The 14519-nt window shown below is 35.2% G+C and overlaps 1 long non-coding RNA gene across 1 annotated transcript in view; it reads left to right on the top strand.

The window, feature by feature from the left end:
• LOC118853001 overlaps positions 1 to 14519 on the top strand; it is a 123366-nt gene that overhangs the window by 63337 nt on the left and 45510 nt on the right. The gene's annotated exons all lie outside the window — the stretch shown is intronic.

Raw genomic sequence — 14519 nt, 5'->3', positions numbered from 1 at the left:
TTTGACCCAGCAATATCTCTACTAAGGCTGTATCCCAGAGAGATTATACAAGTGGGAAAGGGACCTGCATGTACAAAAATATTTATAGCAACTCTTTTTGTGGTGGCAAAGAACTGGAAAATGAGGACATGCCCATCAATTGGAGAATGGCCGAACAAGTTGTGGTATATGTATGTAATGGAATACTATGGTGCTATAAGAAATGAGGAGCAGATGGACTTCATAATAACCTGGAAAGGCTTATGTGATCTGATTCTGAGTGAGGGGAGCGGAACTGGGAGAACATTAAACACAATTACAGACACATGGTATCTCTGATGACTAACTTTGATAGACTTGACTCTTCTCAGCAATACAAGGTTGCAAGACAGCTCCAAATGACTCATGATGTAAAAAGCTATCCACATACAGAGAAAGAACTACGGAGTCTGAATGCAGATCAAGGCAAACTATTTGCTCTCTTTTTTTTTCTTTATGGTTTTGTTTCTTCTTTCTCATGATTCATTCCATTGGTTATAAGTCTTCTTTACAACCTGACTGTTGTGTAAATAAGTTTAAATAAGTGAAGGTATATGTAGAACCTATCTCAGATTACATGCCATCTTGTGGGGAGGGGGATGAGATGGAGGGGGAGAAAGTTGGTACTCAAAAACTTGTGGAACTGAGTGTTGTAAACTAAAAATAAAAAAATAAATTTAAATAAATATAATATAAAAAGAATCAATGACTTTTCCCTAGTAACAGTTTGAATAAGCTACATAAACAATCTTCTTATTTATGTAAGTTAAGATTTTGAAATACACTTGAACAATTATGCACTCATCTAATATAGCTGCATAGAAGTTCAATTTTGCCAGAAAAATTGTGAAGCTGATAATGTTTTTTTTTTTTTCCAGAAAATCCAGTGTACTAATAAAAAGTCTCTTCTGTATCTGTCCTTCCCCTTTGAATGAACTGTCCTTTTGGACATAGGCATTCCCTATTTTGACATAGATAATGATCCTCCCTTCACTTTATAGGTGATCCTCATGAATTGTTGTGGCCAAAACAATCATCTTCCTTATCATCATCCTCATCATCACCATTACCATCACCATCATCACCTGATAATGAGACATCCGGTGATGAGATGCTTTGCTTTTTGGCTAGGTATATGAAAAATAAAACAAAAACGATCCTGATTTATCAGAATGAAGCCATTTTTCTAGGGTCACTCCATTACTCATTGACAAAAGTAGGAACAGGACCAAGACCTAATCCTCATTTTACTATTGTTGAAATTGAATGCCAATTGTGTAGCGTGAATGGATGAATGAATGAACTTTTGGGGGAAGAAATCTTCTATTTCCTTTTCATTGTATCAATGCAGTAAAGAAAATATCATGATAATGTTTAAGTTATCTATACTAAAATATATATTTGGGAGAAAACAACGCAGTAATGACAACAATGTGCATTTTATTAGCTGTGAATCAGTTCTTTAAACCCTGTACAAGTGCTATAATATAATGGTTCTTGCTTTGATTAATAAACTTTTTCTACATTAAAAAAGAAAAAAAATTGCTTTCAAAAAAAGTCAGATTAAGTTTAGCAGGAGGCTAAAATTCAAGCCTTCTTTCAATTACATTGTAATTGAAAATATAAAATCGTATTGAAACATGATGATCATTAAGGTATCTATGCTAAAAATATATATTTGGGAGAAAACAGCATAGGAATGACAGCAACAAATATGCATTTTTATTATCTGTCAGTCACTTTTTAAAACCTTGCATAAGCACTATATTATAATGGTTTCTGCTTTGGTTTATAAACTTTTTCTATATTAGAAAAAGAAAAAAATGTTTTTTTAAAGTCAGATTAAGTTAAGCAGGAGGCTAAAAGGAGAGCTTAGTTGAAATTCTACTGTAAATGAAAGTATAAAATCAGACTGAAATACACACACATTTTAAAGAATTCTCATTTATAGAAATTTCTCTAAAGAGAACAATCCACCTAAATAAAACATGTAACAGTTACTTTGTCTTATGTGTTGCCTTTTTTTTTTTTTTTGCAATTTCCATGTAGGAATATTGTAAGTTCAATTGGTATCCTATTAGAAATCCTGGTAGAATTGTTTTTGTTCTCCCAAGTATTGAATAAATCATTAATGGGAGAAGCATTTGATTAAAAACAATCTTTTTTTGTATTATGGGAGTCCAATAAAGTTATAGAAACCATATGTGCATGTGATCAAAAGGCATATATGTTTCTTCAAACTTTATAAAACATTTTCAGCAGTATCAAAGACATAAAATCAACAAGAAATTTGATGTTTCATGTCAACCTCAAAAGAGGACAAATTATCTCAAAATCTAAAAATATCATTGATATGTTCGAATAAGGATATCACTTTGAGTATTTAAAGTAGTTTCCAAAAGAGACATTTTCTAATTTCTCTGCAAAAGAAGAAAGGTTCAAAAGGATACCAATTAAATTGTCTCAGCTTTATTAGTACTGTCTCGTTTACCAACCAGACTTCCACATAGAGAAAATGCAAAGCAGTGATCATGAAAGCAAAAATACTATAGTAACTTTCTCAGTTTCTAGCAAATTAGATTTCCAAATAGAGAACAAATTATTTATTGTATAAATATTCTTTGTCTATCAGTATATTGGCTATCATAGTAGTTTTTTTTTTCTTTTTCATATTATCAGTATAATTTATTTGTTCCTAGTAACAGCTGCTACTTCACAATAAAACTTTGCCAGAGTAATTTAAAATTTGAGAATGAAAATGGGAAGAAAATAGATATATTTTTCATTATACCAGTGCCCACCAAAGCAATATTGAAAACATATCATTATCACTCAAAATTCAATTTCTCTGAATGGTATACAAACTGACAAACATTCCTACCCAACCTACCATGCTATTTCAACTTTAAAGTGCTGGATTTTTTTCCCTGTAGTCTGTATTTCCAATATGTTTTAAGATAAAAGAAAGCTATTTTGATTAATCATAATAAGGATTCATTACCATCTTTGCAAATATTTCAAGTTTAGAAATAGTTAAATTTAGTATCTAGAGATTAGAGCTAAAACAGCAAAATTCTAATGCTAATCTTTTCAGTAACATGATATGTTTTAAAAAACATGTTTAAATGTGAAAGCAGGGTATTTCTCATGCCACTTAAATAATTATCTTGCCCTCTCTTCTAGTTCTACCTCCCAGCTTACTACCTACAACCACAGAACCAATACATTTTACTAATTATCTCCCAAAGGCACTATACTCATGTCTTACCACTGCCGTAGCAGCTGCAAAGACATTTCCCTGTCTGGATCTGTAAATATCCCCCCTACCCTTTAACTTGCCAGGGAAGCAATTCCTTGCCAAGCACTCCTGTGCCTATGCCCTCCGATGAGATCACTGTCATTATGCATATTGATTTTCCTGCATAGGAAATATACTTCCCAGGAAGCCAGTGTTGAGTTGCCATAATGAATAGTGTTTCCTCATGAAGAAATAGAAATTTAGCAGTGTAGATTTGAAAATGCACAACAATTTGAAATTACGATTACTTGAAGACAATTGTTTTACATTTACCTTGGTGAGTCAGGATTTAAGGTGAAAATAGAATAAAATGTTCATTTCCATCCAATTCTCTGAGTAGGCAGAGAGAAAAACCAGTGAAGGGGAAAAGGGAGGTCAGAGTTTTCAGTATTGGTGTACAAATATTGCCATTTTTAAGGCCCTGGACTATTTCTTTTTTCTGAAATAGCATCATTGTACTTGTTTTTTGAAAGAATTCTGTACAGGTGATTTCCACCAAGAGAATTTCATATCAGTTCCTCTGCTTGAGAAAAGGAACAAAATTAATCTTCCACAAAGATAACTATCTCTTCAGCAGCCCCACAGCTCCCTCAGGAACCTCAGGATGACTCATGTCAGCCCTCCAAGGAAAAGTCAGAATGATAGGTTCAGTCTTCACAGGGAATTTGTATTTTTGTTTAATTTCATGAAGTCATTAAAAGGTGAAGTGCATAAACCACAGTAACTGAAAGTTTTCAGTTGTCTATATTAGGGACTAAATGAAGACTCATTTTTTCATCTTCAGAAATTTTAAGATTCTTTTTTATTTCTGTAAATTGCTGTTAGCTATTTTCCATGTACTTTTCATTGCTTTGCTATAAGGTTTTATTTCTCTTCTTTTAAAAAAATTGCACTGTTTATTAATAGCAATTTTTAAAATTTATTTTTTTATTTTTACTTCACAACAATCACTTCCACAAGTTTTTGAGTACCAAATGCTCTTCCCCTCCCTCTCATCCTCCCCTCTCCCCTAAGATGGCATGTAATCTGATATAGGTTCTACATATACCTTCACATTAAACTTATTTCCACAATAGTCAAGCTGTAAAGAATAATTACAACCAGTGCAATGAACTGTGAGAAAGAAGAAACAAAACCAAAAAAGAAGAAAAAAAGAGAGCAAATAGTTTGCTTCAATCAGCATTCAGACTCTTCAATTCTTTCTCTGGATGTGGATAGCTTTTTCCATCAGGAGTCTTTTGGAGCTGTCTTACAACCTTGTATTGCTGAGAAGAGCCAAGTCTATCAAAGTTAGTCATCACAGATACCATGTGTCTGTAATTGTGTTTGATGCTCTCCTGGTTCTGCTCCCCTCACTCAGAATCAGATCACATAGGTCTTTCCAGATTATGAAGTCCATCTGCTTCTCATTTCTTATAGCACAATAGTATTCCATTACATTCATATACCATAACTTATTTAGCCATTCTCCAATTGATGGGAATCCCCTTGATTTTCAATTCTTTGCCACCACAAAAAGAGCTGCTATAAATATTTTTGTACATGTGGGTCCATTATCCACTTGTATAATCTCTCTGGGATACAGCCTTAGAATAGATATTGCTGGGTTAAATGATACGCAATTGTTATAGCCCTTTGGACATAGTTCCAAATTATTCTCCAGAATGGCTGGATCAGTTCACACTCCATCAAAAATGTAACAGTGTTCCTATTTTCCCACATTTCTCCAGCATTTATCATTTTCCTCTTTTGTCATGTTAGCCAATCTGACAGGAGAGATGTGGTACTTAAGGGTTAATTTGATTTGCATTTTTCTAATCAATAGAGATTTAGAGCATTTTATATGACTATAGCCATTTTTAGTTTCTTCCCCTGAAAACTGCTTGTTCATATCTTTTGACCATTTATCAATTGAGGAATGACTTGAGAGTGTTACAAAATGCAAAATAGCTAATTTCGATTACGTTAAATTGAAAAATTTTTGTACAAATAAAGCCAATGCAACAAAGATTAGATAGGAAGCAGAAAATTGGGGAAGAATTTTTATAACCATTGTTTCTGATAAAGGCCTCATCTCTAAAATAGACAGGGAACTGAGTCAAATTTATAAGGCTTTATTTCTACAGATCAGCTTTATGCTACTTAGCTGCCACAAAGGTTGATAACACTGAGTTAATAATCTACTTCCTGCCTTTGAGTCAATATGCTAGTATAATCATTGAATTTCCAATTGGAAGAATGTTCAAAGACCATTAATGTAATCTATTCATCTGATAGATTAGAGAACAGAGGCACAGATAGCCTAAATAATTTGTTATATTACAGCAATGTAGTGTCAGATATTTTACTAGATCCTGAATCATCTTCTCAATGTAAGGGTTCTGAGGAGGCCCTAAACCTCCTGTCAGTTCAAAGAAGCATATAATCCTAAGATCGTATATATTTACATTTTGAGGTCAAAAGGACTTTGAAGTTCATGTAATCTAGTTATTTAATTTGACAGATGATAGACTCAGAAAAATTATGTTAGTTGCCCAGGGTCACATAGCCACTGTGTGTCAGAGCTGGGATCTCAATCTGTCTTTCTGACTCAAAATTCAACATTCCAACTATGCCACACTTCCTCTTCAGCAGTATTTCTGCTGTATCATACTGCGACTAGGAATGGGTGCTCCTTAAGGACCAGTCTATTTCCAAGGCTCATTCACAATTCTAACCGAACTAAAATCCATTTCTGCTGGTGGTTGTGAAAATGCACCCAGTTTTTCTCTGCCTTTAAAATGCAAATCTGTGTAAAAAGGTTTGTAAACACTGATAAATATTGACATTGTAGTGCATAGAACACACACATATGTGTATACACACACCATATATAGAAAACACTGTTTTCCTCCAAATAATTCAAATACTTCAAGTACCTATGGTTTTTTTTTTCATTATGGAGACTCCTTTGACCAATATAGTTAGTGACCTTTCTATGGAATAGATGATCTTTTTACATGGTTGTGGCTGAAAAACTCACTCCTTAGGTAAACAAACTGGTAATAAATCTCTCTGTATTTAGTGAGGATGGTATAAATTAGCTAGCTAGCTGGAAATATGGATAGATATATAGGTATTTGTCTATCTAAATATATTTCTATTTATATATGTATATAGATATATTTCTAGATATTGATCTATCTGTATTTCTAGATAGATAGATACCTACCTACATAGATATACTTCTATTTATCTATCAATGTATCTCTGCAACTATAGATATTAACATAAACCTCTAGCTATAGAACTATACCCATATATATGTACATATATATATATATACATATATATATGTACATATATATGGAGAGGGGAGATCTATAGAGCTATAGATCTGTCTATATCTCTATAGCTATAACTACACATCTATAAATATAGGTATAAATATATAAATCTATATTCAGATATATTTATGACTATATATCTTTCTATCTATAGATATACCTCTATAACTATGGATATAAACATAAATCTATCACTATAGAGCTGTTTCCATGCATATAGCTATAAACATATAGCTAAATCTATAGGGATAGAGTTATAGCTCTCTCTCTGCATCTATCTACAATTTTATAGCTATAACTGAACATCTATAGAGATATGAATATATAAATCTATATTTTTATAGCTATATCTATAGCTATAGAGTTCTATCTATCTCACCATCGAAGACATAGCTGAAGTCTTTGTACGATTTTAGAGTATGTTGGCATAAGAGTCATCTCCATACCAAGAAGAAGAAAAAAGCGTAAAACTAATTAGAAGTACTATTTCTTCAAAATTACCTGTTCATTCTGAACATAGTATATTTGATCCATCCTCTTACTGCCCCCCAAAATAATCTAGAGGAAAGATTTAACTTCAATATAAAAGTGGTGGAAGCATGAAACAGTTACCACTTTTCAAAGCATCATTCAGAAATATAGTGTCAACACACTCTGAAAAAGAGGGCTATTAATGCAAATACTGTAGAAAACACATGTTTCCTAATGATAACAAATTGATCTATTAGAAGTTACATACCCTTTGACCCAGCAATACCACTTCTAGGGTTGTATCCTAAGGAGATCACACAAGTGGGAAAAGGACCCACATGTATAAAAAATATTTATAGTAGCTCTTTTTTGTGGTAGCAAAAAGTTAGAAATCAAGGGGATGCCCATCAATTGGGGAATGGCTGAACAAGTTGTGGTATATGGATGTAATGGAATACTATTGTGCTATAAGAAATGAGGAGCAGATGGACTTCATAATAACCTGGAAAGACTTATGTGATCTGATGCTGAGTGAGGGGAGAAGAACCAGGAGAACATTATACACGATTACAGAAACATGGAATCTGTGATGACTAACTTTGACAGACTTTGCTCTTCTCAGCAATACAAGGTTCAAAGATAACTCCAAAGGACTCATGTTAGACAGAGCTATCTACATCCAGAGAAAGAACTATGGAGTCTGAACCAGATTGAGGCAAACTGTTTGCTCTCCTTTTTTTTTTCTTTTGTTTTTTTTCTCTTTTGTTTTTGGTTTTGGTTTTGTTTTGGTTTCGTTTCTTCTCTCTCATGATTCATTCCATTGGTCATAATTCTTCTTTACAACCTGTCTATTGTGTAAATAAGTTCAACGTGAAGTTGTATGTAGAAGATATATTGAATTCCATGCCATCTTGGGAAGGGAGGGGGGAAATAAAATCTGGAACTCAAAATCATGTGGAACTGAGTGTTGTAAACTAAAAATAAAAAAATCTTAATTAAAAAAAAAGAAATGTCAGCAAACAAAAGAAGTTACATGTGACATATCCAGGCTTTGGGATCTTGGCTTTGATGATTTTGAAGGCTTTGAGCAGTGGATTGATTGTCCCACTTAACCAAAATCGAAGTGAATCGTTCTAAGGCTTTTGAGTGTCCTAATTAGTTCCATGAATAGATGTGGAAGATAGGTACTTGAATGATAGGCATGGAGATAGGGCACATACCTGTCAGGGAATGAACACTTTCTACTAAGGAAGGTCAGCCTGTGCTCTACATCTTAAAGTCTTGAAAACTGCTCAGGGAACTGAGACATTAAATGAGTGATCAGGTCATGACCTATATATGTCAGAGTGGGGCCTTGAAATCAATTCTTCCTATGGAATCCAGTTCCATTGCCTATTCCATACTGCCTCTCGATTGGTTTATAGCTTTATCAATATTATATGTCTTGGAGAAAAGCATTTTTATGTGGTTGAACTCAGGCTAGTTCAACCAAATGACATTTCTGAATTCAGAAAATCATATATGTATATTGACAAACAAATGAACCGATTTTCACATATAGACTATGGTACAATGTTATTTTATATTCTGCACATTGAATTAAAACACTAATATTTTGTAATGCCGGCTACATTTATATTGGATATACTGTGATAAGTTTGATACTTAGATAAGATTTTTATTTTTTTTTCTGTTTAGACATATTTCTCTTGCATAAATACCTGCCGGTGCCTAGCACTAGAAATGATAGAGGAGTTTCCTGTTTCCTTCTTTGTTTATTCTTATATCTCTTTGCCTTAAAGGTTTGGAATCATATTAAATGTAATTCCTGTTCTTCACAGTAGGTGCATGACAAACAAGAGTAGCTTCTATACGAGAATATATGGTATGTTCCGCTGAGCATTATTTTTAATTTTGAGAAGCAAGATTGAGTATATCATTTAAGTAACATTATGTCCATTGGAAAATGTCACACCATTTAGATATGGATACACTGTGACTCATTCAAACTCTTAAATACTAAATAATTATCTCTTGGCTCTAAACCAAAAACTGTTAAAAAAGCAATTGATAGGGCTGCATTAACATTTCAAAAGATATTAAAGTAGCTAGAAATGAATTTGGGATTAAATACCTACTGTCCTCTAATAAGCAATACATGCTGTAAATTCTCAGACATTGGGAGGTAAATGGACTTTTTCTTTCACAAAAGACATAATAGTTTCAGCTAATCAATGTTTCCTGTGATACATCATTTTCCCCTGCAGATACCATTAGGACCAAACTGAAATTGTGCAGTAGAGTACAGTTACGAATATAGTTTTACTCATCGGTTTCTTTGACAGTTTAACTTTATGCTTTCAAACTTTAACCCAGTGAGACAAGCGCTGGACCATTTAGACAACTCCATAACCCTCTGTGTTCCTACCTCTCATTGGCATTATATATTTAGACTATGTGGACAATGTGACATCGTGTTTGGTGTTGAAAGTATCCTCTATGATACAAGCCATTTAAGATCATGTAATAAAAATCATAAAAGACCAGTCATGCATTTTCAACAATTCATGCTTACTTAAAAAGTATACACCTGCTTTTCTTATACATTAAGTACATTGGCATTCACAAAATAGTTCTCTTATTTTTTTTCAAAATAACATGAAAGGAACAATTTAAATTAGTGGCAAAATATATTTTTTCAGTCCTCATGAAATTGTGGTGATTCAAGTGACACATTTAAGTTAACAAGGAGAAAAAGGAATTATGCATAGTTAACTCGAAGGCATGGAAAATCTGCATAAGAAGTGTATACATTCATGGATCTGACCTTTCATCTCCCACATTATGACTTTTCTGATCTCTCCAGGTCTTAATCTTCTTTTCCTATCTCCCCCATACCACCAAATAACTTTTAAAATATTTTTAAAATATAGTTTATATTGGCTTACCTCTCTCTTTACATGATGTATTCTCCCAGTAGAATATAATTTCCTTGGGTGCAGGGATTGTTTGATTTTTATTTGTGTCCCAGTGCCTAGCACAATTCTTTGATCATAATAGGCACAATACTTGTCAAATCAATATATATCTGCCCCCCTCAACTACTTTCTTTACCTACTCATTGATGCCTGAAATTCTGCCATCATGACTTCATTTCTTTAATTTGAGGCTTTATTCCCAGTTGAGATGTATCTGAGCTAGACAATACTTTAAGATATAAATTATTAAGCTTAGTAGAAACTGAGTTGTGAAATAACTCCTAAAGTCAACCAACAAGAATAATTTTGGCACCTACCATGTACCACAGCACAATGGCTTCTAGGAATAAAAAAGACAAAAAACAATAAGTAGTCCCTGCCCTCCAGGAGCTTATGAGCACTTCACAAAGTTTGTCTCATTTGATCCTCACAACAACCACAGGGTCAGCTGCTGTTAGAAGACCCATTTTATAGTTGAGGAAAGAGAGGCAGAAGAAAAGTGATTTGCCCAAGGCCACACAGTTAGTTTGTGTTTGAGGCCAAATTTAAAATTGCCTTCCTAATTCCCAGCCCAGTTCTCTATCCACAGTGACACCCAAAACTGTCCAGGTTACAGGTGATTGGGTCCTGAACTACGGTGGCAACTGTGTAATTGATGAGAAGGACATAGATGTGAGAGAGACTGTAGAGAAAAAAATATGGTTTGGTGAGATAGCAATATGGTTTTGCTGATCAAGAAGATGTTTTAAAACTGCCTTATAGAAGCAAGTGGAAGATCGAGCCAGAGAACTGTGGCTCAAAATGGCTGGGAAGATAACAATACAGGGTAGAGAAGGTACATTTACTCAGGTCCTATTTTGTTTCTGTTTTCCCTAACAAGGCAAAATGTTCTTAATGACACAAGGGAGAGAAAAACAACAATCACAAAATTGGTGAAGTAATTGAATGTCAGGATAAAATAAGAAGAGATCACCTAGTCCAAGTCATCTGTCCTTGGTACGGAAAAAAACTTCACATGTAATTGATGAGCTGCTGTTGGCAATCTTTAAGTAATCATGGTGAATGAGGGACTAGTAATAGGCAAATATTGTCCAAATTTTCAAAGAAAAGAGCAGTGTGTTGCATAGTATTGTAGAAGAAATTGCAATAGACATAAGTTAAACACACAGCTAACAGTAGATGTATCATGGTAAACATTGTTTGGCATTGAGCTTCATTTTGTTTATCTGTAAATAGGTGATAATTTTTATATTGCTTAGTTCAGAGGGTTGTTGTGAGGAAAGTGATTTGTAAAAATGTAAACTTTATTGTTGCATGAGTAATTCTTATTACATGAATGTATATACATTAAACTAAAGGATGCTGCGTTTGACATTTATTCACATTAAAATTATTGAATGCTCCAGTTTGTAGTTACTTAGAGAACAAGATATTGCCACGAGGTAGAAAGGCAGAACAAATCAAGCAATAATAGGAATACAGTGAATGAATTATGTCTAAATTTCCCAAAAGATATTTGATAGCACTTATCAAGAGAACTTGTGTATAAGATAAAACGATGTGGACCAAAAGATAGTTCAACTAAATGAGTTTTTAAAAAATAGTTGAATTAAAGAATGCCAAGAGTTAAGATAAATGCATTCATGTAAGCCCAGAAGTTCCTACTGGAATGTTATAAGACTTTGTCCTTCATCCAGTTCTCTTAAGCATTTTTACCAATGTCTTGTATGATGGTATAGATATCATACTCAGCACATTTGTGTTTAGAATAGTGATTAGAGAGGGCGGAGCCAAGATGGCCGCATGAAGACAGCATCTTACCGGAGCTCTCTCACAAGGTCTGTCAGATTCCTATAAAAAAGTGAATTTGAGCAGATTTGAGAGAGTCAGAAACCGCGAGCAGTTGGCGTGGGGCAAATTTCCGAGCCGGGAGAGTTTGAAAGGCCGGAGGAACGAACCTGCAGGCTCGGAGAGTGCTCGGTGCAGAGCTGCTCCAGACCAAGGCGGAAGCGGCTGGCCGAGAAATCCACGTGGGAGACGGGCTGGGCGAAAGCTGGGCGCCCGAAACCGGCGGAGATCCCCAGGCCTCCCAACACAGGACGGCAGTCTGTGGGAGTGACGAGAGGCAGTGCAACGCCACCAGCCGTGAAAACACCCACTCCTGACGCCTGCAAAACCCAGGAAGGCGGCTTCTTGAACTTCCGGAAGACTCAATGGCCAGGTAAACGGCTCTAGCCCCTCCCCCCCTCACCCAGAGAATTCCTCGGGGAAAAAAAAAAAAAAGAGAACTGAAACAGAGGAGAGAGTAGTGGGGCCTCACAGGACAAATACTAGAAAGGAGTCAACGCCAGGAGCCCAGACGTAACCTTGCTCCCCCAGGGGAAGTGGCAGACATCAGCTCAAACAACAAACAGCTGAGACCATTGCTGAAAAGCAAGTGCTGGAGAGCACCCACAGGGAGTGAGACGCCAGGGAGCCAGACCCCTCCCCCACACCTCAGGAAACTGAAGGTTTTAATTCTAGACTCACAACCCCCAGAATAAGAACGCTGGGATAGAGAGCCCAAAGATAGAAATTCGTTGTAACGCCAGGAAAAGGGAAAACAACAAATATGAAGAAGAATACAAAAAAACCGAGGACAATAGATTCTTTTTATGGAGACAGGCAGGATCAAAATATCGACATGGAGGAGGACGGCATTGACACGGTAGATACATCAGATACCTCAAAAGCTAATATGAACTGGTCTCCAGCCCAAAAAGCACTGCTGGAAGAGCTAAAGGAGGATTTTAAAAACCAAATTAGGGAGGTAAAAGAAAACATGGAAAAAATGGAAAAGTCCCTAAAGAATAAGATTGGTGAAATGGCTACGGAGATACAGAATCTAAAGAGAGAAAATGACACCCTGAGAGGTGAAATCAACCAATTGAAAATGGAGGCTCAAAAGCAAAATGTAAACACTAACTCATTTAAAATTAGACTTGAGCAAGTGGAAGCTAATGAATCTATGAGGCATCAAGAAGTAATAAAACAAAACGTAAAGAATGAAAAAATAGAAAAAAATGTGAAATATCTGATTGGCAAGACAACTGACCTGGAAAATAGATCCAGGAGAGACAATTTGAGAGTTATTGGTCTACCGGAAATCCACGATGAAAAAAGGAGCCTTGACAGCATCTTCAAAGAAATTATCAAAGACAACTGCCCAGAGGTCCTAGAACAAGAGGGCAAAATAGTCATTGAAAGAATTCACCGATCACCCCCTGAAAGAGATCCCAAATTGAAAACACCAAGAAATATTATAGCCAAATTTCAGAGCTATAAACTGAAGGAGAAAATACTGCAAGCAGCCAAAAAGAAGCAATTCAAATATTGTGGAACTACAGTCAGGATCACACAGGATCTCTCAGCTTCCACATTAAAAGACAGGAGAAATTGGAATATGATATTCCGAAGGGCAAAGGAGCTGGGACTACAACCAAGGATCAACTACCCAGCAAAACTAAGCATAATTTTCCAGGCAAGGCGATGGACATTCAATGAAATAAGGGAATTCCAGACCTTCCTGATGAAAAGGCCAGAACTCAACGGAAAATTTGATCTCCAAATACAAAACTCAAGAGAGACATAAAAAGGTAACCAGGGGGAAAAACCCCACAAACCTCATTAACCAATAAGCTTAGGTTGTTTATATCTTTAAGTGGGATTATATCATCTTATGTATGTTTTTTATGTATATATATATATAAATATATATATATACACACATATATAAGTCATTCTTGTGAATGGTACAACTATTATGACAAATGAAAGGGATATACACAGGTTGTGAATGCCTGTATAAATTAACCGATGTAAAGATATAAAATATAAATAAGAGATATAAAGGGAGGGCTATGAGGGAAGTGGTAAAGAGGTAGTAGAAAAGGGTAAATTACACCAAAGGAAGTGGCAAAAAAACATATTATAGTAGAGGGAAAGAAGGGAGGGAGAAGAGCAGTATTTGAGCTTTACTGTCATCTGATCTAGTTCAAGAAGGGAATAACATACTCTGATAAGTTTAGAAATCTAACTTGTCCTACGGAAGTGGGAGGGAAAGGGGGGAAAAAGGGAGGGGGGAGGGCAGAAGGAAGAGGAGAAGTAGCAAGTGGGTAACGGTAAGATAAGGGAGGGGAATAAAGAGGGAGGGTTAACTGAGGAAAGCGGCGGTCAAAAGCAAAACTTTGTTGAGGAGGAGAAGGGGAAAGGGAGAAATAAAAGCATAAACAGGGGGAATTAGGATGGAGAAAAAGACACAGATAGAAATCATAACCCTGAACGTGCAGGGGATGAACATTCTCACAAAACAGAAGCAGACAGCAGAATGGATTAAAAACCATAATCCTACAATATGCTGTTTACAAGAAACGCATCTGAAACAGGGGG

This window comes from Trichosurus vulpecula, chromosome 6 (assembly GCF_011100635.1).
Source record: "Trichosurus vulpecula isolate mTriVul1 chromosome 6, mTriVul1.pri, whole genome shotgun sequence".
Taxonomy (NCBI): domain Eukaryota; kingdom Metazoa; phylum Chordata; class Mammalia; order Diprotodontia; family Phalangeridae; genus Trichosurus; species Trichosurus vulpecula.
Note: the sequence above shows the minus strand (reverse complement) of the source record. Positions and strands in the feature narration are given on the sequence as shown.